The sequence below is a fragment of the Macaca fascicularis genome, chromosome 16 (genome assembly GCF_037993035.2).
Source record: "Macaca fascicularis isolate 582-1 chromosome 16, T2T-MFA8v1.1".
Classification (NCBI taxonomy): Eukaryota; Metazoa; Chordata; class Mammalia; order Primates; family Cercopithecidae; genus Macaca; species Macaca fascicularis.
Genome location: NC_088390.1, coordinates 5,237,480 through 5,265,092, shown reverse-complemented (window position 1 = coordinate 5,265,092; position 27,613 = coordinate 5,237,480). Strand labels below are relative to the sequence as shown.

At 46.4% G+C, this 27,613-nt stretch overlaps 2 protein-coding genes across 6 annotated transcripts in view; one reads left to right on the top strand and one right to left on the bottom strand.

Annotated features, from left to right (window-relative positions):
* The window catches only part of LOC107127711 (uncharacterized), a 56,531-nt gene that overhangs the window by 2,790 nt on the left and 26,128 nt on the right, over positions 1–27,613 (bottom strand). Inside the window, exon 5 of one of the 4 annotated variants that reach the window (XR_012425173.1) lies at positions 13,729–13,866. The exons of the other annotated variants lie outside the window; for them this stretch is intronic. The gene's annotated coding sequence lies outside the window, so the exon portion shown is untranslated. Of the gene's footprint in view, positions 1–13,728; positions 13,867–27,613 lie in introns of those variants that run through there. 4 annotated transcript variants of the gene reach the window in all.
* LOC102129127 (zinc finger protein 232) overlaps positions 18,148–27,613 on the top strand; it is a 29,133-nt gene continuing 19,667 nt past the window's right edge. Inside the window, exon 1 of one of the 2 annotated variants that reach the window (XM_065532623.1) lies at positions 18,148–18,255. The gene's annotated coding sequence lies outside the window, so the exon portion shown is untranslated. Of the gene's footprint in view, positions 18,414–27,613 lie in introns of both variants that reach the window. The other variant, XM_065532622.1, reaches the window with a different exon arrangement.

The window sequence follows — 27,613 nt, the reverse complement described above, 5'->3', positions numbered from 1 at the left end:
AGATAACTTACACAACGAGGAGTTTATAATTTCACAAAGCAAGAAGTCTAGAGGTAAACACTCCAGAATTCATCAGCTCCATAACTTAGGAGTGTGGACCTTTGGGAGGCCGAGGCGGGTGGATCACAAGATCAGGAGATCGAGACCATCCTGGCTAACACGGTGAAACCTCGTTTCTACTAAAAATATAAAAAATTAGCCATGTGTGGTGGTGGGTGCCTGTAGTCCCAGCTACTCGAGAGGATGAGGCAAGAGAATGGTGTGAACCCGGGAGGCAGAGGTTGCAGTGAGCTGAGATCGCGCCACTGCACTCCAGCCTGGGAGACAGAGCCAGACTTTGTCTCAAAAAAAAAAAAAAAAAAAAAGGAGTGTGGACTACTTTCAAATTGCTTAGCTTTAGCCTCATGGTGGCAAAATAGCTGCCATCACTCCAAGCATCTGTACATGATGACATTGAAAGTCAGAAAGAAAAGGGACATTACTAACATGTATCCTTTTTTTTTTTTTGAGATAGAGTCTTGTTCTGTTGCCAGGCTGGAGAGCAGTGGCACGATCTCAGCTCACTGCAACCTCTGCCTCCTGGGTTCAAGTGATTCTCCTGCCTAAGCCTCCTGAGTAGCTGGGACTACAGGCGGGTGCCACCACACCCAGCTAATTTTTGTATTTTTTTTTTTTTTTTTTTTTTGAGACGGAGTCTTGCTCTGTCACCCAGGCTGGAGTGCAGTGGCTGGATCTCAGCTCACTGCAAGCTCCGCCTCCCGGGTTTACGCCATTCTCCTGCCTCAGCCTCCCGAGTAGCTGGGACTACAGGCGCCCGCCACCTCGCCCGGCTAGTTTTTTGTATTTTTTAGTAGAGACGGGGTTTCACCGTGTTAGCCGGGATCGTCTCTCGATCTCCTGACCTCGTGATCCGCCCATCTCGGCCTCCCAAAGTGCTGGGATTACAGGCTTGAGCCACCGCGCCCGGCCAATTTTTGTATTTTTAGTAGAGACCGGGTCTCTTGACCTCGTGATCCACCCGCCTCAGCCTCCCAAAGTGCTGGGATTACAGATGTGAGCCACCGCACCTGGCCATATCTCTTTTTATTAGGGAGGGGAGCCTCCGGCAACTTTCCCTAATGTCTCATTGGACTGTAGTGGTCCACATACCCAGGGTCTTAGTCCATTTGGTTTACTATAACAAAATTCCTCAGACTGGATAATTTGTTAAAAACAGAAATGTTGCTGAGAGTTCTGGAGGCTGGGGAGTCCAAGATGAAGGCACCAGCAGATTTGGTGTTTAGTGAGGGCTCACTCTCTGCTTCACACCTTCTCACCGTGTCTTCACATGGTAGAAGAGGAAGGCAGCTCTCTGGGGCCTATTTTATTTTATTATTTTTTGAGACAGAGTCTTACTTTGTCACCCAGGCTGGAGTACAGCAGCACAATCATAGCTCACTGCAGCCTCAAACTCCTGGGTTCAGGTGATCCTCTCGCTTCAGCCTCCTGAGTAGCTGGAACTACAGGCACATGCCACCACACCTGGCTTTTTTCTTTCTTCTTTCTTTTTTTTTTTTTGAGATGGAGTCTCACTCTGTTGTCCAGGCTGGAGTCCACTGGCATGATCTCGGCTCACTGCAAACTCCACCTCCTGAGTTCACGCTATTCTCCTGCCTCAGCCTCCCAAGTAGCTGGGACTACAGGCACCCCCCCCCCCACATCTGGATAATTTTTTTGTATTTTTTTAATAGAGACAGGGGTTTCACCATGTTAGCCAGGACGGTCTCGATCTCCTGACCTTGTGATCCACCCGCCTCAGCCTCCCAAAGTGCTAGGATTACAGGCGTGAGTCACCATGCCCAGCCTATTTTCCTTCCTTCCTTCCTTCTTTCCTTTCTTTGCTTTCTTTCCTTCCTTTCCTTCCTTTTCTTCTCTTCCTTCCCTTCCTTCCTTCTTTCTCTTCTCTTTTCTTCTCTTCTTTTTTCTTTCTGGTAAAGATGGAGTCTCACTGTGTTGCCCAGGCTGGTCTCAAACTCCTGGACTCAAATGATCCTCTTGTTTCAGCCTCCCTAAATGCTGGGATTACAGGTATGAGCCACTGCACCCGGCCTGAGTCCCCTTTCATAACCGCATTAATCCCATTCATGAGGGCAGGGCCCTCATGATCTAATCCCCCCAAAGGCCCCGCTTCTTAAGACCATCATCTTGGGGGTTAGGTTTCAACATATGAATTCTGGGGGGACACAAACATAGACCATAGCATTCTGCCCCTGACCTCACAAAATCCGTGTCCTTCTCAAATGCAAAATAGATTTGTTCCATCTCAATAGCCCTAAAAGTCTTAACTCATTCCAATATCAGCTTTAGAGTCTAAGTCAACATCTCAACTAAATGTTGACTCATTCCAAGTATGGGCAAAAGTCAAGATATGATTCATCCTGAGGCAAATTGCTCTCCAATTATGAGCCTGTGAAATCAAACTACTTACACAATGTAAGTATGCTTCCAAAATACAATGGTGGGACTGACACAGGATAGAAATTTCCATTCCAAAAGGGAGAAACAGGAAAGAAGAAAGGGGTAATGGGTGCCAAGTCCGAAACTCAACAGGGCAAACAACATTAAGTCTTAAGGTTTGAGAATAATTTTTGACTTGACGTTCTACCCCCAAGATATTGGGATGGGGGTTTGGCCCTCAAGGCTCGGGGCAGCCCCACCCCCATGGCTTTGCCGGGCACAGCCCACTCTGCAGGCAGCCCCGTCCCCATGGCTGTGCTGGGCATTGCTCTAGTGGGGGCTCTCTGCAGTGGCCCTGCCCCTTTGGCGGTGCTCTGTGGGGAAAAGAAAGAGAGATCAGACTGTTACTGTGTCTACGTAGAAAGAAGTAGACATAAGAGACTCCATTTTGTTCTGTCCTAAGAAAAATTCTTCTGTTTGAAGAGATGCTGTTAATCTGTAACCCTACCCCCAACCCTGTGCTTGCAGGGACATGTGCTGTGTTTACTCAAGGTTTAATGGATTTAGTGCTGTGCAGGATGTGCTTTGTTAAACAAGTGCTTGAAGGCAGTATGCTTGTCAAAAGTCATCACCATTCTCTAATCTCAAGTACTCAGGGACACAAACACTGCAGAAGGCTGCAGGGACCTCTGCCTAGGAAAGCCAGGTATTGTCCAAGGTTTCTCCCCATGTGATCGTCTGAAATATGGCCTCGTGGGAAGGGAAAGACCTGATGTCTCCCAGCCCGACACCTGTAAAGGGTCTGTGCTGAGCAGGATTAGTAAAAGAGGAAGGCCTCTTTGCAGTTGAGATAGAGGAAGGCATCTGTCTCCTGCTCGTCCCTGGGCAATGGAATGTCTCAGTAAAACCCAATTGTAGGATCTATTTACTGAGGTAGGAGAAAATCTCCTTAGGTCTGGAGGTGAGACGTGCTAGCAGCAGTGCTGCTCTTTAATGCACAGAAATGTTTGTGGAGATGTTTGTATACATGCACATCAAGGCACAGCACCTTTCCTTAAATTCATTTATGTTTTTTTTTTTTTTTTTTTGTATTTTTTAGTAGAGACGGGGTTTCACCGTGTTAGCCAGGATGGTCTCGATCTCCTGACCTCGTGATCCGCCCGTCTCGGCCTCCCAAAGTGCTGGGATTACAGGCTTGAGCCACCGCGCCCGGCCTAAATTCATTTATGACACAGAGACATTTGTTCACATGTTTTCCTGCTGACCCTCTCCCCACTATTACCCTATTGTCCTGCCACATCCCCCTCTCCGAGATGGTAAAGATAAGGATCAATAAATACTGAGGGAACTCAGAGACCGGTGCCTGTGCAGCATGGCTCGGCTCCTTCGTATGCTGAGCGCCGGTCCCCCAGGCCCACTTTTCTTTCTCTATACTTTGTCTCTGTGTCTCTTTCTTTCTCAAGTCTCTCTTTCTGAATCAGGCACATTCCTCCATATACCTCCCAACTCCCTGAGCCCAGCACAAACACATTCCTCCATATATCTCCCAATTCCCTGAGCCCAGCACAAACACATTCCTCATATATCTCCCAACTCCCTGAGCCCAGCACGAACACAACCCACCATATATCTCTCAACTTCCTGAGCCCAGCACAAACACATTCCTCCATATTTCTCTCAAACTTCAGAAAAACACCACCAGGGAAATCTCCGATAAGGACACAGCGGGAACCAATAAAAAATGCTAAATGTATAATGTTAACCAATTGTAATGCTGTAACCAAGAGAACTACCTTGTTCCCCTGTAACTTTACATATCCTGTTTACATCGGGCTATAAAGAGCAAGCACTCGCATTGTTCGAGGCCCTCTTGTACGCTGTGGGATGGAGGGACCAAGTTCGAACTTGCAGTAAAAGATCCCTGCCGCTTGGCTTTGACTCTGGACTCTGGTGGTCTTCTTTGGGGAACAAACGGTCTGGGCATAACATTTCCACCTGATGAGAAATGCCCACAGGTGTGGAAGGGCAGGCCACCCCTTCAGTACTCTGTCTGGGCCTCAAGCTTCCTACAGAAATCCCTTGAAATCTAGGTAGAGGTAGCAATGCCCTCACAGACCGTGCACTTTGCGCAGCTGTGGAGACAAAACTGCTTGGACACTACTATGCTTTATTGTCTGTGCCTCCCAGAGGGATGGGCTTAGCCACAGTTGGGCCTACTTGAGCCATAGCTAGGGCATCCCAGAAGCCCTGCACCAGAATGCAGGGAGCAGAGCCTTGAAATCTCTTTGACTTCAAGGTCCTAGTTTTCTGGGTCTGTGATGGGCAGGTCAGCCTCTGAAGATCTTCAGAATGGTTTCAGGGTCCTTCTTCACTGTGATGCTGAGCATCTGGCTTCCATCTCCCCACACTAACCTCCTTATCAAAAGTTTCCTCGGTCACTTTCTTGGTGTTTTCTTTTCAACAAGCTTTTTCATTCTTTACAACATGGGCAGGTTGGTAAATTTCTAAACATTTAAATTCTGCTGTTTTTTTTTTTTAAATCATAAATAACATCTTTGGCCAGGGGCAGTGGCTCATGCCTGTCATTGCAGCATTTTGGGAGGCTAAGACGGGCGCATTAACTGAGGTCAGAAGTTCGAGACCAGCCTGGCTAACATAGTGAAACCCCATGTCTACTAAAAATACAAAATTAGCCGGGCGTCATGGCACACAGCTGTAATCCCAGCTACTCAGGAGGCTGAGGCATGAGAATCACTTGAACCTAGGAAGCGGAGGTTGCAGTGAGCCAAGATCACGCAATTGCACTCCAGCCTGGGCAAAAAGAGCAAAACTCTCTCTCTCAAAAAAAAAAAAAAAAAAAGGAAGGAAGGAAGGGAGAAAGGGTATCTTTAATTGGTTTCTCTCTGCTAGCATTTTACTATAGGCATTCAAGAGAAGTTTTTCCACACCCTCAACACTTTACTCAGATATTTTTTTCCACCAAATATCCTATTTCATCACTCAGAATTTCTACCTTCCATAAAACACTAGGACACACAATTCAACCACATTCTTTGTCAGATAATCAGGATCATTTTTCCGCCAGTTTCCAATAACATGTTCTTCATTTCCATCTGAGACCTCATCAGAATGGCCTTTAACATCCATACTTCTACTAGCCTTCTGTTACAACCTCTTAGGTAATCTCTAAGAAAACTGAGGCTTTCTCCGCAGCTCTCCTCTTCTTCTGAACCCTCAGGAGAATCACCCTTCACAATCTATTTACAACAATACAGGCTTTTTTTTTTTTTTTTTTTTTGAGACGGAGTCTCGCTGTGTCTCCCAGGCTGGAGTGCAGTGGCGTGATCTCGGCTCACTGCACGCTCCGCCTCCCGGGTTCACGCCATTCTCCCGCCTCAGCCTCCCAAGTAGCTGAGACTACAGGCGCCCGCCACCACGCCCGGCTAGTTTTTTGTATTTTTAGTAGAGACGGGGTTTCACCATGTTAGCCAGGATAGTCTCGATCTCCTGACCTCGTGATCCACCCGCCTCGGCCTCCCAAAGTGCTGGGATTACAGGCTTGAGCCACCGCGCCTGGCCAATACAGGCTTTTTTGTGTGTGTGTGAAACAGAGTCTCATTCTGTCACCCAGGCTGAGAGTGTAGTGGCTCCATCTCGGCTCACTGCAACCTCCGCCTCCCAGGTCCAAGCGATTCTCCTGCCTCAGTCTCCCGAGTAGCTGGGATTACAGGCACACACCACCACACCTGGCTAATTGTATTTTAGTAGAGACAGGGTTTCACCATGTTGGCCAGGCTTGTCTTGAGCTCTTGACCTCAAGCGATCCACCTGCCTTGACCTCCCAAAGTGCTGGGATTACAGGCATGAGCCACGGCGCCTGGTCAGTTTTGACTTTTTAAACAGATTCAAATAAAGTCAGTAATCCAAAAGGCTAAGACCAACAATTCTGGTTTATCTTCCGGTTGAAAGGACCCTCCATACAGAACTCCACATCCAAACCTACTCATGCTGTATCAACAACTTTAGAACCCAGTAACTCCAGGAGTCTGGTTATTATGACAAATGAATACAGTGGACCATCTCTTCTGAGATGACAGTTCCCTCATTTAACCCCACTAATTGCTAGGTATCCCCTAAAGACAGATTAAAAAAAAAACAAACGGCCGGGCGCGGTGACTCACGCCTGTAATTCCAGCACTTTGGGAGGCCGAGGCGGGCGAATCACGAGGTCAGGAGATCGAGACCATCCTGGCTAACATGGTGAAACCCCGTCTCTACTAAAAAAAAAATACAAAAAATTAGCTGGGCGTGGTGGCGGGTGCCTGTAGTACCAGCTACTCAGGAGGCTGAGGCAGGAGAATGGCGTGAACCCGGGAGGTGGAGCTTGCAGTGAGCTGAGATTGCGCCACTGCACTCCAGCCTGGGCGACTGAGCGAGACTCCATCTCAAAAAACAAAAAAAAAAACAATTTCTTGCCAGGCGCCATGGCTCACGCCTGTAATCCCAGTACTTTGGGAGGCTGAGGCAGGTGGATCACGAGGTCAGGAGATTGAGACCATCCTGGCCAAGATGATGAAACCCCGTCTCTACTAAAAATACAAAAATTAGCTGGATGTGGTGGCACGCACCTGTAGTCCAAGCTACTAGGGAGGCTGAAGCAGGAGAATCGCTTGACCTGGGAGGCGAAGGTTGCAGTGAGCTGAGATTGTGCTACTGCACTCCAGCCTGGTGAAAGAGCGAAACTCCATCTCAAAAAGAAACAAACAAAATTTCCATTTGTTTTTGTGATGTATGTTGCATCCTAGTACTATTTCTGCGTGGACATGTCTCCTGAATTGGAGTGTGCTTCTGTTTACAACCTATTCCATCTGCTTTCCCTGAGTGCACATGGATGTACTCTGTCGTGGCTAAGTGGCAGAATGGAATCTCACTTCAATTAACAGTTGGTTGCCAAAAACCTTCCAGCATAAATAGGTAACCGTTGACTGTGGTCGCATGTTATTTTACTAGAGCAGAGTGTACATATAACTACGTGCCAAACTACTGTCAGAAACAGCCAATTAATATTGCTGCACCCTAGGCCGGGCGCGGTGGCTCAAGCCTGTAATCCCAGCACTTTGGGAGGCCGAGACGGGCGGATCACAAGGTCAGGAGATCGAGACCACAGTGAAACCCCATCTCTACTAAAAATACAAAAAATTAGCCGGGCGCGGTGGCGGGCGCCTGTAGTCCCAGATACTCGGGAGGCTGAGGCAGGAGAATGGCGTGAACCCAGGAGGCGGAGCTTGCAGTGAGCCGAGATCGCGCCACTGCACTCCAGCCTGGGCAACAGCGTGAGACTCCGTCTCAAAAAAAAAAAAAAAAAAAAAAATATTGCTGCACCTTGCCCCTTCGACTGTAAAACTCAACCTCTCATATTGATCAACATATTTCTTTTTTTCTAGCTGAGATTATAGCGCCCACCACCATGTCCAGCTAATTTTTGTATTTTTAGTAGAGATCAGGTTTTGCCATGTTGGTCAGGCTGCTCTCGAACTCCTGACCTCAGGTGATCCACCTGTCTCAGCCTCCCAAAGTGTTAGGATTACAGGCGTGAGCCACTGCGCCCGGCCTGATCAACATATTTCATTGCCAAAATTTAACGCCATTAAAGTTTTAGATCAGCTACACTTGAACAAGTAAATATTCTGTGAATAATTTTAAAAAGCCCTAAATTGGTTAAAATAAACTCTCATTTACAAAGTGAACTAACAGCTTTTAAGTTGTTTTCACATTAGGTCCCTCTGTATTTATTTATTTTTTTTACAAATTAGGTGTTAGTGGAACATGGTTTTAACAAAAATTGCAGAAGGTAGTATTTAAGAATAATGAAATTCCCCTGTTGTTAAAAAAGGGTTATTTGCATAACTTGTACGCTTTTACTACCCATGAGCCACCAAACAAAAATAAATTTTCCGATACATGTAATGTTGATACTGTACAAAGCTATTCTCAGTGACCAAGAGAAACTTCCTCTGAGAACATTTCAGATAAATATGACCCTGCTTTTCACAGTATTGTTTAGAAAAGATAATGAATATTTCATATACCAACTCACTATTGTATTGTATCACTAGCCTACTTTATTTTTTTTTCTTTTGCTAGCCTACTTTAATAATTTCACAATTGTTTACAATTTGAGATTTGGGAAAAACAACAACAAAAAAATCAAGGATATATACATTTCTTTTTTTTTTTTTTTGAGACAGGGTCTTACTCTGTCACCCAGGTTGGAGTGCAGTGGCACAATCTCAGCTAACTGCAACCTCCGCCTCCCACGCTAAAGCCATCCTCCCACCTCAGCTTCCAAGTAACTGGGACCACAGGCACGGACCACCATGCCTAGCTAATTTTTTTTTTTTTTTCTTAGTAAAGGCTTCCAACTAATTTTTAAAAATTTTCTGTAGAGATAGGGTTTTGCCATGTTGCCCAGACTGGTCTCAAATTCCTGGGCTCAAGTGATTTGCCCTCCTTTGCCAGTTTGTTTGGTTTGTTGTTTTTTTTTTTTTTTTTTTTTGAGACGGAGTCCTACTCTGACGCTCAGGCTAGAGTGCAGTGGCACGATCTCGGCTCACTGCAACCTCCGCCTCCTGGATTCAAGTGATTCTCCTGCCTCAGCCTCCTGAGTGGCTGGGACTACAGGCACGCACCACCTTGCCCAGCTAATTTTTATATTTTTAGTAGAGATGGGGCTTCACCATATTGGTTAGTCTGGTCTTGAACTCCTGACCTCATGATCCACCCACCTCGGCCTCCCAAAGTGCTGGGATTACAGGTGTGAGCCACCACACCCAGCCTGGTATTTTGGGGGTTCTTTTGTTTGTTTTTTGTTTTTTAAGATTAGCTTTTGGCCCAGCGAAGTGGCTCACGCCTGTAATCCCAGCACTTTGAGAGGCTGGATGGCTTGAGGTCAGGAGTTTGAGACCAGCCTGGCCAACATGATGAAACCCTATCTCTACTAAATATACAAAAAAATAGGTGTGGTGGTATGTGCCTATAATCTCAGCTACTCAGGAGGCTGAGACAGGAGAACTGCTTGAACCTGGCAGGTGGAAGTTGCAGTGAGCCAAGATTGCACCACTGCACTCCAGCCTGGGTGACGGAATGAGACTCCTACTAAAAAAAAAAAAAAAAAAAAAAAAGCCAGGCACAGAGGCTCACGCCTATTTGGGAGGCCAAGGCGGGTGGATCACGAAGTGAGGAGTTTGACACCAGCCTGGCCAACACGGTGAAACCCCATCTGTACTAAAACACAAAAAAATTAGCCGGGCGTGGTGGTTGCGCGCCTGTAATTCCAGCTTCTCAGGAAGTTGAGGCAGGGGAATCACTTGAACCCGGGAGGTGGAGGTTGCAGTGAGCCAAGATCGCGCCACTGCACTCCAGCCTGGCAACAGAGCAAGACACAATCTCAAAATAAATAAATAAAATAAAAAAAAATAAAAAATTAGCTTTAGCCACTTTGGAGAGCAATTTGGCAACACCTAGTAAAACTGAAATTGTGGACACCGTAAAACACAGCAACTCCACTTCGAGATAGATACCCTAGAACAGCAGTTCCCAACCTTTTTGGCACTAGGGACGGGTTGAGTGCCAAAGCGGGGAATGGTTTTGGTATGAAACTGCTCCACTTTAGATCATCAGCCATTACATTCTCTTAAAAGGCGTGCAACCCAGAGTCCTCATGTGTGCAGTTCACAATAGGGTTCGTGCTCCTATGAGAATCTAATACCGCCCTTGATCTAACAGGCTCAGGCAGTTAACGCTCGCTTGCCCTCCACTTACTTCCTGCTGTGCAGCCTGGTTCCTAACAGGCCACAGACTGTACTGGTCCAGGCTCGGGCAATGGGGACCCTTGCCCTAGAAGAGTGGGTCTCAAACCATTCAGTACCAGGTCTCCATTGCACTTAAAAATGATGGAGAGCCAGGCTCAGTGGCAAGAGCTTGTAGATCCACCTACTTGGGAGGTTGAGGTGGGTGGATTGCTTGAGCCCAGGAGTTAGAGGCCAGCCTGGGCAACATAGCAAGACTCAATCTCTACAAAAACTAAAAATAAAAATGTTAGCCAGGCTTAGTGGTGAGCACCTGTAGTCCCAGCTACTTGGGAGGCTGAGTCAGGAAGATCACTTGAGCCCAAGAGTTTGAGGCTGCGGTGAGCTATGGTAATGCCACTGCACTCCAGCCTGGGCAACAGAGTGAGACCCTGTCTCAAAAAAATAATAAAATAACTATATTTTCCGAAACAAAAAAATTAGTGAGAAAAGTGTCATTTTTCTCACTGTATGTTACATTTTTTTTTTTTCAAATCTCATATCTGGCTTAATAGAAAACATCTGGATTCTCATATCTGCTTCTGCTGTCAATTTGTTGCAATATCGTATGTCATGTAGCCTCATGGAAAGGTCCACTGAACATTCATGAGAAGAGTGAGCATGAAAACGGCCAAATAACAGCTTAATATTATTATGAAAATTGTTTTGGTCTCATGGCCCAGACCACTCTTTGAGAACCACTGCCCTAGAGAAACTCAAGTGCACGTATAAAATGTTCTTTGTAGTATTATTTGTTATAATGAGAAGGTGGAACCAACCTATCTGTCCATCAATAAGGGACCATAAGATCCACACGGACTACATTGGTGTTGCTTTGCTCACCATTGCATTTCCAGTAACTTAGCGCATGTTAGCACCCAATAGGTACTCAGTCAACTTTTGTGGAAGTAGAGAAGGAAGGGAGAGAGGCAGAAAAGAAGAAAGTGAGGCGGTAAAGATACTGTTCTGCAACCTGCTATTTTAATTTAACTCTACCTCATGGACATCTTTTCACAGTTTTAGACTCTTTGTTCACAGGGTAGGAATACACAAAGGCCAAAGGACTCTTGCATAATGGGAAGCTTATTTTTTTTATTGTCTAAAAATAAAGGCATATTTAAGATGTCTCTTTAGGCCGGGCGCGGTGGCTCACGCCTGTAATCCCAGCACTTTGGGAGGCCGAGGCGGGCGGATCACCTGAGGTCATGAGTTCGAGACTAGCCTGACCAACATGGAGAAACCCCGTCTCTACTAAAAATACAAAAATTAGCCTGGCATGGTGGCGCATACCTATAATCCCAGCTACGTGGGAGGCTAAGGCAGGAGAATCGCTGAACCCAGTAGGTGGAGGCTGTGGTGATCCAAGATCGGGCCATTGCACTCCATCCAGCCTGGGCAACAAGAGCAAGACTTCGTCTCAAAAAAAAAAAAAAAAAAAAAAAAAAAAAAAAAAGGCCGGGTGCGGTGGCTCAAGCCTGTAATCCCAGCACTTTGGGAGGCCGAGACGGGCGAATCACGAGTTCAGGAGATCGAGACCATCCTGGCTAACACGGTGAAACCCCGTCTCTACTAAAAAATACAAAAAAAATTAGCCAGGCGAGGTGGCGGGCGCCTGTACTCCCAGCTACTCGGGAGGCTGAGGCAGGAGAATGGCGTGAACCCGGGAGGCGGGGCTTGCAGTGAGCTGAGATCCGGCCACTGCACTCCAGCCTGGGCAACAGCCAGACTCCGTCTCAAAAAAAAAAAAAAAAAAAAAAAAGTCTGTTTAATACAACCACCGGCTGCAGGTCACTGCCACCTAGTGGTGCATTAAGAAGTTCACACATGAGGCCAGGCGCGACGTGGGCGGATCACCTGAGATCAGGAGTTTGAGATCAGCCTGGCCAACATGGCGAAACCCAGTCTCTACTGAAAATACAAAAATTAGCTGGGCATGTTGGCATACGCCTGTAATCCCAGCTACTCCAGAAGCCTGAGGCAGGAGAATCGCTTGAACCCGGAAGGCAGAGGTTGAGGTGAGCTGAGATCAGGCCATTGTACTCTAGCCTGGGCAACAAGAGCGAAACTCCACTCTGTCTCAAAAAAACAAAAACAAACAAACAGTCTTTTGTATGCTGCTGAGATGGCTGACGGCTGGGAGCCCCTAGGTAACTTCAGGATGCGGGCTGGTTGCCAAAAAGATCAAGGCAGGATTAGAGGGTTGAGACTTTCAGTCTCTTCTTCCAACCTCCGAGGGAGGGAAGGGAGAGGGGCTGAAGACTGAGCTCATCACCAATGGCCAATGATTTAATCAATCATGCCTACGTAATGAAGCCTTCATAAAAACTCCACAGGATGGAGTTCTAGGAGCTTCCAGATAGCTGAACATGTGGAAGACGGTGGATGGTTTCTGGAGGATGGCACTCAGAGAGGGCATGGAAGCTCCACACCGCTTTCTGCATACCTTGCCCTATGCATCTCTTCCATCTAGTTATTAACCTATGTCCTTTGTAATATCCTTTATAATAAACGGGTAAATATAAGTAAGGTGTTTCCCTGAGTTCTGTGAGCTGTCCTACCAAACCCTAGGAAGGATTTGTGGGAAGCTCGCTTTAGAGCCAGTTTGTCAGAAATAACAGGTCACAACCGAGGGTTTGTAACTGGCATCTGAAGTGGGCAGTAGTCTTGTGGGACTGCAGGATCTAACACTATCTCCAGGTAGTGTCAGATTGAATTGAATTAGAGGACAGCTATCTGGTGTTTGCTAGAGAATTGCTTTGTGTGTGGAGAAAGCCCCAACCCATCTGGTGTCAGAAGTATTGTGTTGAGTGACCGTATAAGACAGTAAAGAGGGCCAGGCTCGGTGGCTCACACCTGTAATCCCAACACTCTGGGAGGCTGAGGCAGGCAGATCATGAGGTCAAGAGATCGAGACCATCCTAGTCAACATGGTGAAACCCCGTCTCTACTAAAATTGCAAAAATTAGCCAGTTTTGGTGATGCACGCCTGTAGTCCCAGCTACTCGGGAGGCTGAGGCAGGAGAATCACTTGAACCCAGGAGGCGGAGGTTGCAGTGAGCCGAGATCATGCCACTGCACTCCAGCCTGGTGAGAGAGCGAGATTCCGTCTCAAAAAAAAAGCTCCAAGACCTTTCACGGTGGCTCACGCCTGAAATCCCAGCAGTTTGGGTTTGGGAGGCCGAGATGGGAGGATTGCTTGAGCCCAGGAGTTCGAGACTAGCCTGGGCAACATAGTGAGACTCAGTTTCTCTAAAAGTACAAAAATGATCTGGGTGTGGTCATGTGCACCTGTGGTCTCAGCTACTCGGGACACTGAGGTGGGAGGATTGTTTCAGCCTGGGACGCTGAAGCTGCGCTGAGCTGTGATTGCACCACCATACTCCAGCGTGGGCCACAGAACAAAGCCTCCCATCTCACTTAAAAAAAAAAAAAAAGAAAGAAAGAAAAGAAATCTGATAGGGCCAGGGGTGGTGGCAGGTTTGGCTCACGCCTGTAATCCTAGCACTCTGGGAGTCTAAAGTGACAGGATTGCTTGAAGCCAGGAGTTCCAGAGCAGCATGGTCGATATAGGCAGACTCCATATCTACAAAAAAAAAAAAAGAAAAAAAAAAGAAAAAAAATTAGCCAGGCATGGTGGCAGTGCCTGTAGTCCCAGCCACTCGGGAGGCTGAAGGATCACTTGAGCCCAGGAGGATGAGGCTGCAGTGAGCTATGATAATGCCACTGACAGAGACCTTGTTTTTTTTTTTTTTTTTTTTTTCAGACGGAGTCTCGCTCTGTCGCCCAGGCTGGAGTGCAGTGGCCGGATCTCAGCTCACTGCAAGCTCCGCCTCCCGGGTTCACGCCATTCTCCTGCCTCAGCCTCCAGAGTAGCTGGGACTACAGGCGCCCGCCACCTCGCCCGGCTAGTTTTTTGTACTTTTTAGTAGAGACGGGGTTTCACCATGTTAGCCAGGATAGTCTCGATCTCCTGACCTCGTGATCCGCCCATCTCGGCCTCCCAAAGTGCTGGGATTACAGGCTTGAGCCACCGCGCCCGGCCGACCTTGTCTCTTAAAAAAAAAAAAAAAAAAAATCTGGTAGGGCTAGTTGTCGTCAGAACCATTTTACATGTGTATGAACATTTTCTTGTATTTCTTTTTTTTTTTTTTTTTTTTGAGACGGAGTCTTGCTCTGTCGCCCAGGCTGGAGTGCAGTGGCCGGATCTCAGCTCACTGCAAGTTCCACCCACCGGGTTCACACTATTCTCCTGCCTCAGCCTCCCGAGTAGCTGGGACTACAGGCGCCCGCCACCTCGCCCGGCTAGGTTTTTTTTTTTGTATTTTTTAGTAGAGACGGGGTTTCACCGTGTTAGCCAGGATGGTCTCGATCTCCTGACCTCGTGATCCGCCCATCTCGGCCTCCCAAAGTGCTGGGATTACAGGCTTGAGCCACCGCGCCCGGCCTTGTATTTCTTATACTACTTTTAAAATAACAAAATAAAGTTTTTAAAAAATTTATTTTAAGAACCAAGATCTGCATAAGCCAGAAAAATGAAAATGGGAGGCAGTAGGTTGGGGAAGACAGTAGTTGCATTTTTTTGTTGAGAAATATATGTCATGCCGAAAGTGGCTATTTCGACTTTTTAGTCTTAAAAAGAATAGCTCTGGCCAGGCGCGGTGGCTCAAGCCTGTAATCCCAGTACTTTGGGAGGCCGAGATGGGCGGATCACGAGGTCAGGAGAGCAAGACCATCCTGGCTAACACGGTGAAACCCCGTCTCTACTAAAAAATACAAAAAAACTAGCCAGGTGAGGTGGCGGGCGCCTGTAGTTCCAGCTACTCGGGAGGCTGAGACAGGAGAATGGCGTGAACACGGGAGGCGGAGATTGCAGTGAGCCGAGATCACGCCACTGCACTCCAGCCTGGGCGACAGAGCCAGACTCCGTCTCAAAAAAAAAAATAGCTCTTCTTTTTGATCTCCTTTAGAGTTCACATGCTACCCCTGTCAGTGGCATGGATTCATTATGTAATTTATTCATTCTGCAAATATGTATGGAGTGCTGGCTCTGTGCCAGACACGGGTAATATAAGGAATGTTGAGCAAAACCCAAGGCTCTCTCAGGGAACTTGAAGTCATGTGGAACTCTTTTAAGTCATGCATGTTATCCCTTTTCCTATCATGTATGCTACAAATATTTTCCTTTTTAATACTTTCACGATCTGCACCATTTCTTTTCTTTTTTTTTTTTTTTTTTTTTTTTTTTTTTTTTGAGGCGGAGTCTTGCTCTGTCGCCCAGGCTGGAGTGGAGTGGCGCAATCTCAGCTCACTGCAAGCTCTGCCTCCCAGGTTCACGCCATTCTCCTGCTTCAGCCTCCCCAGTAGCTGGGACTACAGGCGCCCGCCACCATGCCCGGCTAATTTTTTTGTATTTTTAGTAGAGACAGGGTTTCACCGCATTAGCCAGGATGGTCTCAATCTCCTGACCACGTGATCCACCCGCCTCCGCCTCCCAAAGTGCTGGGATTACAGGCCTGAGCCACTGCTCCGGGCCCTTTTTTTCTTTTCTTTTTTTTTTTTTTTTTTGAGATGGAGTCTTGCTCTATTGCCCAGGCTGGAGTGCAGTGGTGCCATCTCAGCTCACTGCAAGCTCCGCCTCCCGGATTCACGCCATTCTCCTGCCTCAGCCTTCCGAGTAGCTGGGACTACAGACGCATGCTGCCACGCCCGGCTTTTTTTTTTTTTTTTTTTTTTTTGTATTTTTTAGTAGAGGCAGAGTTTCACCATGTTGGCCAGGCTGGTCTTGAACTCCTGACCTCAAGTGATCCACCCGCCTCAGCCTCCCAAAGTGCTAGGATTACAGGCAAGAGCCACCTCACCCACCCTGCACAATTTTTTAAAAACCCACTTATTTTATTTTATTGATTTATTAAACTTTAAGTTCTAGGGTACATGTGCACAACGTGCAGGTTTGTTACATAGGTATACATGTGCCATGGTGGTTTGCTGCACCCATCAACTCATCATTTACATTAGGTATTTCTCCTAATGCTATCCCTCCCCCAGTCCCCCTCCCCCGGGAAAGGCCCTGGTATGTGATGTTCCCTGCCCTCTGTCCATGTGTTTTCATTGTTCATCTCCCACTTAAGAGTTCTAACTCATTTTTGGCTCCCAGGGGATCCCGGCATCTTAGCTGTGGATCTCCCAATACTTGCAGGTCACAGGGCCACAGAGGCTGGGCCTCTAGGAGCAGAGGGCACACAACAGTCTGGTTTTAAAATTTTTTTGAGATGGTGTCTTGCTCTGTTGCCCAGGCTGGAGTGGAGTGCTTGGATTTCGGCTCACTGCAACCTCTGCCTCCTGGATTCAAGCAATTTTCCTGCCTCAGCCTCCCGAGTAGCTGGGACTACAGGCACCCGCCATCATTCCCAGTTATTTCTTTTTGTATTTTTAGTAGAGAGGGGAGTTTCACCATGCTGGCCAGGCTGGTCTTGAACTCCTGAGATTCGCCCTCCTAGGCCTCCCAAAGTGCTGGGATTACAGGTGTGAGCCACCGTGCCCAGCCTTAAAAACCCATTTCTAAATTCCAAAGAATAACTTCTATTAGTTATTCACTCTTATTAAGAGAGATAAAGCAAAACGAACTGTAAAAGCAACTATAACTGAACTCTATTTGAGACATGGCTCAGTATTTCAATGAAAATTTAACACAGTCTATGAAATACTATCTCAAATGTAGCTGTGCAAATTAAGGAACAAATAGTAGTAGCTGCATTTACAAATTCAAGAGTGAGACGTGCATAATTCGAGCAACCCAAAGTTTGGGACAGAGATAGGAGAAGCCAAAGTGATTAGTGTACTGACATTTTTGTGTGGGAAAGGCTTGGCGTTGGACATCTTACATCTTTACATACATATATAACTCTCACCACGATCCTATGCGATGCGAACTAACATCATCTCCATAGTAATAACTAATATGTATCTGGCCTTTGCCACATGCAAACTTCACATACATATGTCAGTGAGGTTGGTCCTATTATTTACCTCACTTTACAAACGAAGCAACGGAGGCATGAAGAAGCTATCAATAGGTAACTTGTTCAAAGTCACATAGCCCCTAAGTGGTGGGGCAAGAATTCTGACTGAGTGCCTGACTTTCTCACTTCAGAACCTACACTTTTAAACATTATACAGTCTTTGTTGGGCTCTGTATCGCCTAACCTTTGACAGGGCATTGCAAATATAAGTCATGAATGAATGAGACCACAAACGCATGCAGGAACAAAAACAAAAGATGAAAACAGAACAGGCAGTACAAGAGTTCGAGACCAGCCTGGCCAACATGGCGAAACCCCGTCTCTACTAAAAATACAAAAATTAGCAGGGCGTGGTGGTGGGCGCCCTGCCAGCTACTGGGGAGGCCGAGGCAGGAGAATCGCTTGAACCTGGCAGATGGAGGTTGCAGTGAGCTGAGATCTCACCATTGCACTCCAGCCTGGGCAACAGAGCGAGACTCCATCTCAAACAAAACACAACAAAAGGGAAGAACAAAAACGTAGTTACTTGGAGGGGTCACCCACCCCGGACCCGACTATGCCAAAGCCCCAACCCTAACCGTGTCTGGGAGCAGCTGAGGACTCTGCGTCTGGGTGGTAACCGTGGTAACCCGCTAGCGCGCAGCCGGCCCTCCGGAAGTCAGACTTCGCCGGGCTGAGCGAGTTACGCCAGCGCCGACTGGCATCCTGGCGGAGTCTGCACAGAGACACCTCATCGATGGGAGGCGGCCACGGGAGCGCGCGCGGATTGGCTGGAGCAGACGGGAGTCGGCTGGGCGCGGCGCTGACTGGGAGACCGCAGTGCCGGGGAGCGCACCAAAGTTCTCGCGTGGCCCAGGCGCGGGGCCCAAGATGGTGGCGTTAGAAGCCCCGACTCAGTGATGGCGACCGTGGAGGGGCCCCCTACCGAGCGGGAGGCTGGGGGTGGCCCGGAGGTGAGACCCCGCTGCCTTCACAGAGTTGGGGGCCGCGGCGCCTGCGTCCTCCGGCAGGCTAGGAGTGGAGCAGAACTAATATGCCTATGCGGAGAGGCCTGGGGGACCTCAGGAGGATGTAGGCTCCGGGTGCGCACGTCTGGGCCTTCTTGCTCTCGGTAGGCTTCTTGGTCTCCACGTGCCCCGCTCTCGGCCCGTCCCGCTACTCTTGCCTGTTCCAGTTCCCTCCTGTGGGTACCGCTAACGGCATCTTCCCGAGGCCCAGAATCCACCGTCAGGCATAAATTGATTATTCCTCACCCAAAGCTGTGCCAGGTATATTTGTATATGTAACCAAATCTGGTTTCTGCATCCCACGAGTGACCCCGCTGGGGAGACTAGACTAAGCTACAGGAATGAACTGTATGGTTCAGGTATGTTCTGCTACTCAGTCTAAAATATTAGGACTGTTAAGAGTTCAGACAAGGGAGGGATTTAGCTGGGCTGGTCTCTTTGTAAGGGTCTACATTCCTTTTAGGAGCAGCTTTGAAGGGGTGGCCTGCCCCTCCACAGCTGTGGGCGTTTCTCGTCCTGTGGAATGAAAGACTTGAGAAAAGAAACAGACACAGAGACAAAGTACAGAGAAAGAAAAGTAGGCCTAGGGGACCGGCGCTCAGCATACGGAGCTTTGAGTTCCCTCAGTATTTATTGATCATTATTTTTACCATCTCAGAGAGGGGGATGTGGCAGGACAATAGGGTAATCGAGCGGAGAGGGTCAGCAGGAAAACGTGAACAAAGATCTCTGTCATAAATAAGTTTAAGGAAAGGTGCTGTGCCTTGATGTGCACGTATACAAACATCTCCACAAACATTTCTGTGCATTAAAGAGCAGCACTGCCACTAGCACTTCTCACCTCCAGCCCTAAGGCAGTTTTTTCCTCTCTCAGTAAATAGAACATACAATCCATTGGAGGAGCAGGAGACAGATGCCTTCCTCTATCTCAACTGCAAAGATGCTTTTCTCTTTTATTAATCCTCCTCAGCACAGACCCTTTACAGGCTGGGGGACGGTCTGGTCTTTCCCTTCCCACGAGGCCATATTTCAGACTATCACATGAGGAGAAACCTTGGACAATACCTGGCTTTCCTAGGCAGAGGTCCCTGCGGCTTTTTGCAGTGTTTGTGTCCCTGGGTACTTGAGATTAGAGAATGGTGATGACTTTTAACAAGCATGCTGCCTTCAAGCACCTGTTTAACAAAGCACATCCTGCATAGCACTAAATCCATTAAACCTTGAGTAAACACAGCAGATGTCTCTGCAAGCACAGGGTTGGGGGTAGGGTTACAGATTAACAGCATCTCAAGGCAGAAGAGCTTTTCTTAGTACAGAACAAAATGGAGTCTCTACGTCTACTTATTTCTACACAGACACCGTAACAGTCCGATCTTTCTTTTCCCCACAAGCTTCAAAAGTCATGTTGTTTGGGAACTCTTCCCGGATTGCCACCACAGCGCTTTTAGCATCTAATTCATAGGCTCTTACTACCTTGTTTCGTGTGTGTGTGTCTTCCTCTAGGCATAGACTCTTTGTTTAGCTTCACCTAATGCATTCCCATGAATGTGAATTAAAAAGGATTGACATAGTTACAAGATACTAAGAACTGGGCATGAAATAGTGGTATTTCCTAAGTTAAAAAATGGTGGCCCCTGGGCCAGCTTTGAGTGTAGACACATTTTCTTGGCTCATGCTCTTTGTTTTTATTCGAATTAATGGCCAACTTACTTTTTTTCTTGAGACAAGAGTCTTGCTCTGTCACCAGGCTGGAGTGCGGTGGGGCAATCTTGGCTCACTGCAACCTCTGCCTCCCGGGTTCAAGCGATTCTCCTGCCTCAGCCTCCTGAGTAGCTGGGGTTACAGGCGCCTGCCACCATGCCCAGCTAATTTTTGTATGTTTAGTAGAGACAGGGTTTCACCATGTTGGTCAGGCTGGTCTCAATCTCCTGACCATGTGTCCACCTGCTTTAGCCTTCCAAAGTGCTGGGATTACAGGCATGAGCAACCGTGCCTGGAGTTTTTTTTTTTTTTGTTTTTGTTTTTTGAATCAATTATGCCTACTTAATGAAGCCTCCATTAAAACCTCAAAGGATGGAGTTTGGAGAGCTTCCAGATAGCTGAACACATAGAGGTTCCTGGAGAGTGGTGTGCCCAGAGAGGGCATGGAAGCTCTGCTCCCCGTCCCACTTGGCTTGCCTTATGCATCTCTTCATCTGTGTCCTTTGTAATATCCTTTATAATAAACTGGTAAATATAAGTACATGTTTCCCTGAGTTCAGTGGCAGACTTTGCCACTCTAGCAAATAATTTAACCCAATAAGGGAGCTTGGGATCCCTGATTTATAGCTGGTCGGTCAGAAGCACAGGTAAAACAACCTGGGACTTGTGATTGGCATCAGAAGTGCGGTGCAGTCTGGTGAATTGAGTCCTCAACCTTGGGATTTGACGCCATCTCCAGGTAGATAGTGTCCGAATTGAACTGAATTAGAGAACACCTAGCTGTTGTTGCTGCAGAATTTATTGCTTGCTTGGTGTGTGTGGGAAAACCCCAAAATATTTGGTCAGAGGGTATCGTGGCTCTGTAACCGCCCAGTGGGATCACCTTGCCCACTGTCTAGACAGAGCCAATTTATCAAGACACAGGAATTTATCAAGAAAGGGGAATTGCAACGGAGGAAGAGTAATTCATGCAGAGTCGGCTATGCAGGAGACGGGAGTTTTATTATTAAACAGCCTCCCAGAGCATTCGTAGATCAGAGTTTTTGAGGATAATTTGGCGTATGGGCTTGGAAAGTGGGAAGTGCTAATTGGTTGGGTTGAAGATGAACTCATCGAGGGGTGAAGTGAGTTCTACTTTCTGACTTATGCTCCCAGGTGGGATTGCAGAACCGGTTGATCCAGGTTATCGGTCTGGGTGGTGTCATTTGCTGCACTGGAATGCAGGGTCCACAAAATATCTCAAGCACAGATCTTAGGTTTTGCAACAGTGATGTTATTCCCAAGGGCAATTTGGGGAGGTTCAAACTCTTGTAGAGGCTGTATGGCCCCTAATTGTAATTTCTAATCTTGTAGCTAATTTGTTAGCCCTACAAAGGCAGACTGGTCCCCAGGCAAGAAGGGGTTTTTCAGGAAAGGGCTGTTACCAATTTTGTTTCAGCATTTAATCTATAAACTAAATTCCTTCCCAGGGCTAGTTTGACCTATGCCTTTGTTCATACCAGGAATGAACAAAGACAGTTTAGAGGTTAGAAGATGGGGTTAGTTAGGTCTGCTCTCTTTCACTGCCATAATTTCCTCAATTATAATTTTGCAAAGGCAGTTTCAGCTCTTGCCTGTTATCCCAACGATTCAGGAGGCTGAGGCAGGAGGATGGTTTGAGGCCAGGAGTTCAAGGCTGCAGTGAACTATGATGGCACCACTGCACTCCAGCCTGGGTGATAGCAAGACCCTCATCCCTAAAACTAAAAATAATTAAAATAAACATTTGGTTACACAAGTCTTCTGTGTTGACTGACTGTGGTGTAAGGGCAGAGGGAAAACGTTTTTTTTTTTTTTTCCGTTAGACCATTCTTTTACAATGCCCTCTTAATTCCTGAGGGTTCATCTTAATTCACTTCTTTATTGGCTATATGTCTTTGCAATAGTTATTTTCAAAAAGGGCTTACAACTCTCATACTCCCTAAGTTTTTACATAACTGGAAATGTTTGCCTATTGCTTTTAATGCAAGAGAACACTTTACTGGGTAAAAAAATTATCGGCTCACACTGTTTCTCCTTGGAATTATATGGGCATTATTAAATCTGGTATGGAGTATAACTGGGGAAGGACAAAGTCAACCTGAAATTCTGTCTTGCACACTACTTCCTTTTCTGCCTAGATGCCCATTTGCTCATTTATTCCTGAAATTTAATTACTTCAAAAGGACATGTCTCAGTTTTGACTCTTATGTCTACTTTTTATGAGCTACAATTTACCTTTCCAATAGATCTAAGTGTTTATTTCAGCAACATTTTCCTCTGTTACATAGTGATTTTTTTCTTTTGTAATGTTCTTTTTTTTTTTTTTTTTTTTTGAGACGGAGTTTTGCTCTTGTTGCCCAGGCTGGAGTGCAATGGCGCGATCTCGGCTCACCACAACCTCCGCCTCCCGGGTTCAAGTGATTCTCCTGCCTCAGCCTCCGGAGTAGCTGGGACTACAGGCACATGCCACCATGCCCAGCTAATTTTGTGTGTTTAGTAGACACAGGATTTCTCTATGTTGGTCAGGCTGGTCTCGAACTCCTGACCTCTGGTGATCCGCCTGCCTCGGCCTCCCAAAGTGCTGGGATTACAGGCATGAGCCACTGTGCCCGGCCTATGTTTGCTCTTTTCTTTAGGAACACTAATTATATGTATTTGATTATCTTTCTTTAATTATTTGTTTTCTCTGTAATCACATTTGTATTCATTTCATTTTTTATTATTTCTCCAGGCTTCATTGTGACCTTGTCGTGATTATTTTCGTTGTTCCTTATGTGAATTTCATTTAAATAATGCTTTTCATTTGCCCTTCCATTTATTTCCTCAGCTTTGTCAAGTCACTTCTCACTTCTTTTTATTGCTTTCTAATCTAATTTGTTTTTGTCCAAGCATGGTGGCTCATGTCTGTAATCTCAGCACTTTGGGAGACTGAAGGATTGCTTGAGGCCAGGAGTTTGAGACCAGCCTGGGCAACATAGTGAGACCTTCTCTCTACAAAAAATTGTTTTAAACTAGCTGGATATGGTGGTGTGCCTATCGTGCCAGGCTGAAGTGGGAGAATTGCTTGAGCCCAGGAGTTTGAGGTTGCAGTGAGCTATGATTGCACCACTGCACTCCAGCCGGGGTGACAGAATGACAGAATGTATGAAAAAAACAAAAGAAGCTGGGTGCAGTGGCTCACGCCTGTAATCCTAGCACTTTGGGAGGCTGAGGCAGGAGGATCCCTTGAGGCCAGGAGTTCCAGAACACCCCGGGCAACATGGCAAGCCCCATCTCTACAAAAAATTTGGCATGCGTGCTGCAGCATGCCTGTAATCCCAGCTACTTGGGAGGCTGAGGTGGGAGAATCATCTCAGCCTGAGAGGTCAAGACTGCAGTGAACCATGATTGCACCACTGCACTGCACTCCAGCCTGGGTGACAGAGTGAGACCCTATCTCAAAAAAAGTAAAAAAAAAAATGGCCTGGCACAGTGGTTCACACCTATAATCCCAGCACTTTGGGAGGCCAAGCTGGGAGGATCGCTTGAAGCCAGGAGTTCAAGACCAGCCTGGGCAGCCCCACTGCTATTATTTTTTCCTTTTTCTTTTCTTTTCTTTTCTTTTTTTTTTTTGGCTACGTGACTCGATTTTTTTTTTTTAATTAAAAATGTCAAATTTTTAAAAGTGTAATCTATTTTAAACCCTTATATCTCTTCTTTAGGCTTTTATTTAAAGAGTTATTTTGTCTAAAATTTCTTTGAGATAATGGAGAACTCTCTGCTGAATGTTTCCTATTAATTTCTTTGTATTCCTCATGGATGGATGTTTCTTTTCTTTTCTTTTTTTTTTTTTTTGAGACGGAGTCTCACTCTTTCGCCCAGGCTGGAGTGCAGTGGCGCAATCTCAGCTCACTGCAAGCTCTGCCTCCCGGGTTCACACCATTCTCCTGCCTCAGCCTCCCGAGTAGCTGGGACTACAGGCGCCCGCCACAACGCCCGGCTAATTTTTTGTGTTTGTAGTAGAGACGGGGTTTCACCGTGTTAGCCAGGATAGTCTCGATCTCCTGACCTCGTGATCCACCCACCTTGGCCTCCCAAAGTGCCGGGATTACAGGCGTGAGCCACCGCGCCCGGCCTCATGGATGTATGTTTCTAATCTGTTACTCATGTTCCTTTCTTTCCTTTATTCTTCCTTGAAAATACGTATTTTTTTATTTTAAGCATACATCCTACAATATCTTAACAATTACTACTCAATAATGAATGAAGCAGGCTCTTTATTAAAAAGTACTATGGGAACAAGCAGAGGAAACTGAGCCCAGGCACTTCAAAGCCTTCATACAGATTTGCTGCCACAAACACCTCATCAAATCTAGAGGCACACCTTCCTTGAGCTTTTGGCTTTCAAGAGTTCAGTATGACACAATAAAAGCCCTTCAGATCACAAGTTTTTTGTTAAAAAAAAAAAAAAAATTGGACAGCCTTTAATCTACCATCTTTTAAATAGTAATCTGCTTCTGAATTTTGGAAAAAATATATATATGTCAAACCAAAAGGAAAAAAACCACTATACTCTTTAAGGGAAAATTATGACAAAGCCAATTCTTTCCAATAATAAAGGTTGGGGATTTGATAATATGGACACCCAAAAGCAGTAAGCCCACTGTCTTTCAGTTGCAGGAGAGGGTATGGTATTTAAATGAAATCCAAGGCCAGGTGCAGTGACTCACACCTGCAATCCCAGCATTTTGGGAGTCCAAGGCAGGAGGATTGCCTGACCCCAGGAGTGTGAGACCAGCCTGGGCAACATAGTGATACCATAGCTCTAAAAAAAAAAAAAAAGAAGGAAATCCAGCCTTTTTTTGTTCTAGGGACATATTACTTAATATTTAAAGGGTAAATATTAATAATAATAGTAATAACAGCAGCTGACGCATAGTGCTTTCTATATGCAAAGCACTGTTCTAAATGTTTTATGTATATTTGTATGTGTTTGATTCTCATAACAAGTCTATGAAGTAAATACTATCATTATGTCCATTTTATAGATGAGGAAGCTGGGGCACTGAGAGCTCTGTGATTTGCCTGAGGTCTCACCATCATTAAGTGGTGGAGCCAGGTTTCAAACTCAGGCAGTTTGCCCTTCAGTCCATGCTCTTAATCACTGTGCCATGTTGCTGCTCATTCACTGCAAGAAGATTAATGACTAGAGTCCCTATCAGCAGGACCACGCTCCCAAGGAGCTCAGAAATGTGTTTTTGTGACTGACTGATATGGTTTGGCTCTGTGTCCCCACCCAAATCTCATCTTGAATTGTACTTCCGTAATTCCCACATGTTGTGGGAGATGATATGAATCATGGGGATGGTTTCCCCCATACTGTTTTCGTGGTAGTGAACAAGTCTCATGAGACCTGATGGTTTTATCATTGGTTTCTGTTTTTGCATCTTCCTCACTTTCTCTTGCCGCCACCATGTAAGAAGTGCCTTTTGCCTCCTGCCATAATTCTGAGGCCTCTCAAGCCATGTAGAACTGTAAGTTCAATTAAACCTCTTTCCCAGTCTCAGGTATGTCTTCATCAGCAGCGTGAAAACAGACTAATATAGCAAATTGGTACCAGAGGTGCTGCTGAAAAGACACCCAAATGTGGAAGCAATTTTGGAGCTCCATAACAGGCAAAGGCTGGAACAGTATGGGGGGCTCAGAAGAAGACAGGAAAATGTGGGAAAGTTTGGAACTTCATAGAGAGTTGTTGAAGGGGTGGTCTGCCCCTCTACACCTGTGGGCATCAGGTGGAACAAGAGACTTGAGAAAAGAAATGAGACACAGACAAAGTATAGAGAAAGAAAAAGTGGGCCCAGGGGACCGGCGCTCAGCATACAGAGGACCCGCACCGGCACTGGTCTCTGAGTTCCCTCATTATTTATCGATCATTATCTTTACCATCTCAGAAAAATGAAGTGGCAGAACAATAGGATCATAGTAGGGAGAAGGTCAGCAGAAAGACATTTGAATAAAGATCTCTGTGACATGGGTAAGTTTAAGGAAAAGTGCTGTGCCTTGATATGCATATACAAACATCTCCATAAACCTTTTTAGTGCATAAAGAGCAGCATTGCCACTAGCAAGTCCCACCTTCAGCCCTAAGGCAGTTTTCTCCTATCTCAGTAAATAGAACATACAATCGGGTTTTACACCGAGAGGTTCCATTGCCCATGGACAGGCAGGAGACAGATGCCTTTCTCTATTTCAACTGCCCAGAGGCCTTCTTTCCTCTTACACTAATCCTCCTCAGTCACAGACCCTTCACAGGTGTCAGGCCAGGGGACCATTAGGTCCTTCCCTTCCCATGAGGCCATATTTCAGACTATCACATGGGGAGAAACCTTGGACACTACCTGGTTTTCCTAGGCAGAGGTCCCTGCAACCTTCCACAGCGTATGTGTCCCTGGGTACTTGAGATTAAGAGAATGGTGATGACTTTTCACAAGCATACTGCCTTCAGGCACTTGTTTAACAAAGCACATCCTGCACAGCCCAAAATCCGCTAAACCTTGAGTCAACCACAGCACATGTCTCTTGCAAGGACAGGGTTGGGGTAGGGTTACAGATTAACAGCATCTCAAATACAGAACAAAATGGAGTCTCTTATATCTACTTCTTTCTATATAGACACAGTAACAGTATGATCTCTCTTTCTTTTCCCCACACTTGTTGAGTGACTTTGACCAAAAGCCTAACAGCAATATAGACAAAAAGGTCCAGGCTGAGGTGGTCTCAGATGGAGATGCGGAACTTGTCAGGAACTGGAGCAGAGGTGACTCTTGTTATGTTTTAGCAAAGACACTGGTGGCATTTCGCCACTGCCCTACAGACTTGTGGAACTTTGAACTTGAGAGAGATGATTTAGGGTATCTGGTGGAAGAAATTTCTAAGCAGCAAAACATTCAAGATGTGACCTGGGTCCTATTAAAGGGATTCAGTTTTATGAGGGAAGCAGAGCATAAAAGTTCAGAAAATTTGCAGCCTGACAATGTGATAAAAAAGAAAAACCCATTTTCTGAGGAGAAATTCAATCAGGCTGCAGAAATTTGCATAAGTAACAAGAAGCTGAATGTTAATCCCCAAGACAATGGGGAAAATGTCTCCAGGGCATATCAGAAGTCTTCACAGCAGCCCCCTCCCATCACAGGCCTGGAGGCCTAGGAGAAAATGGTTTTGTGGGGCAGGCCCAGGGTCCCCATGCTGTGTCCAGCCTAGGGACCTGGTGTGCTGCATCCCAGCCACTCCAGCCATGGCTGAAAGGGGCCAATGTAGATAGAGCTCGAACTGCGGCTTCACAGGGTGCAAGCCCCAAGCCTTGGCAGTTTCTACATGGTGTTGTCTTTAGGTGCACAGAAGTCAAGAACTGAGGTTTGGGAACTTCCACCTGGATTTCAGAGATGTATGGAAACGCCTGGATGCCCAGCCAGAAGTTTGCTGCAGGGGCAGGGATGTCATGGAGAACCTCTGCTAGGGCACTGCAGAAGGGAAATATGGGGTTGGAGCCGCCATATAGAGTCCCTGCTTGGGCACCTTCTAGTGGAGCTGTGAGAAGAGGGCC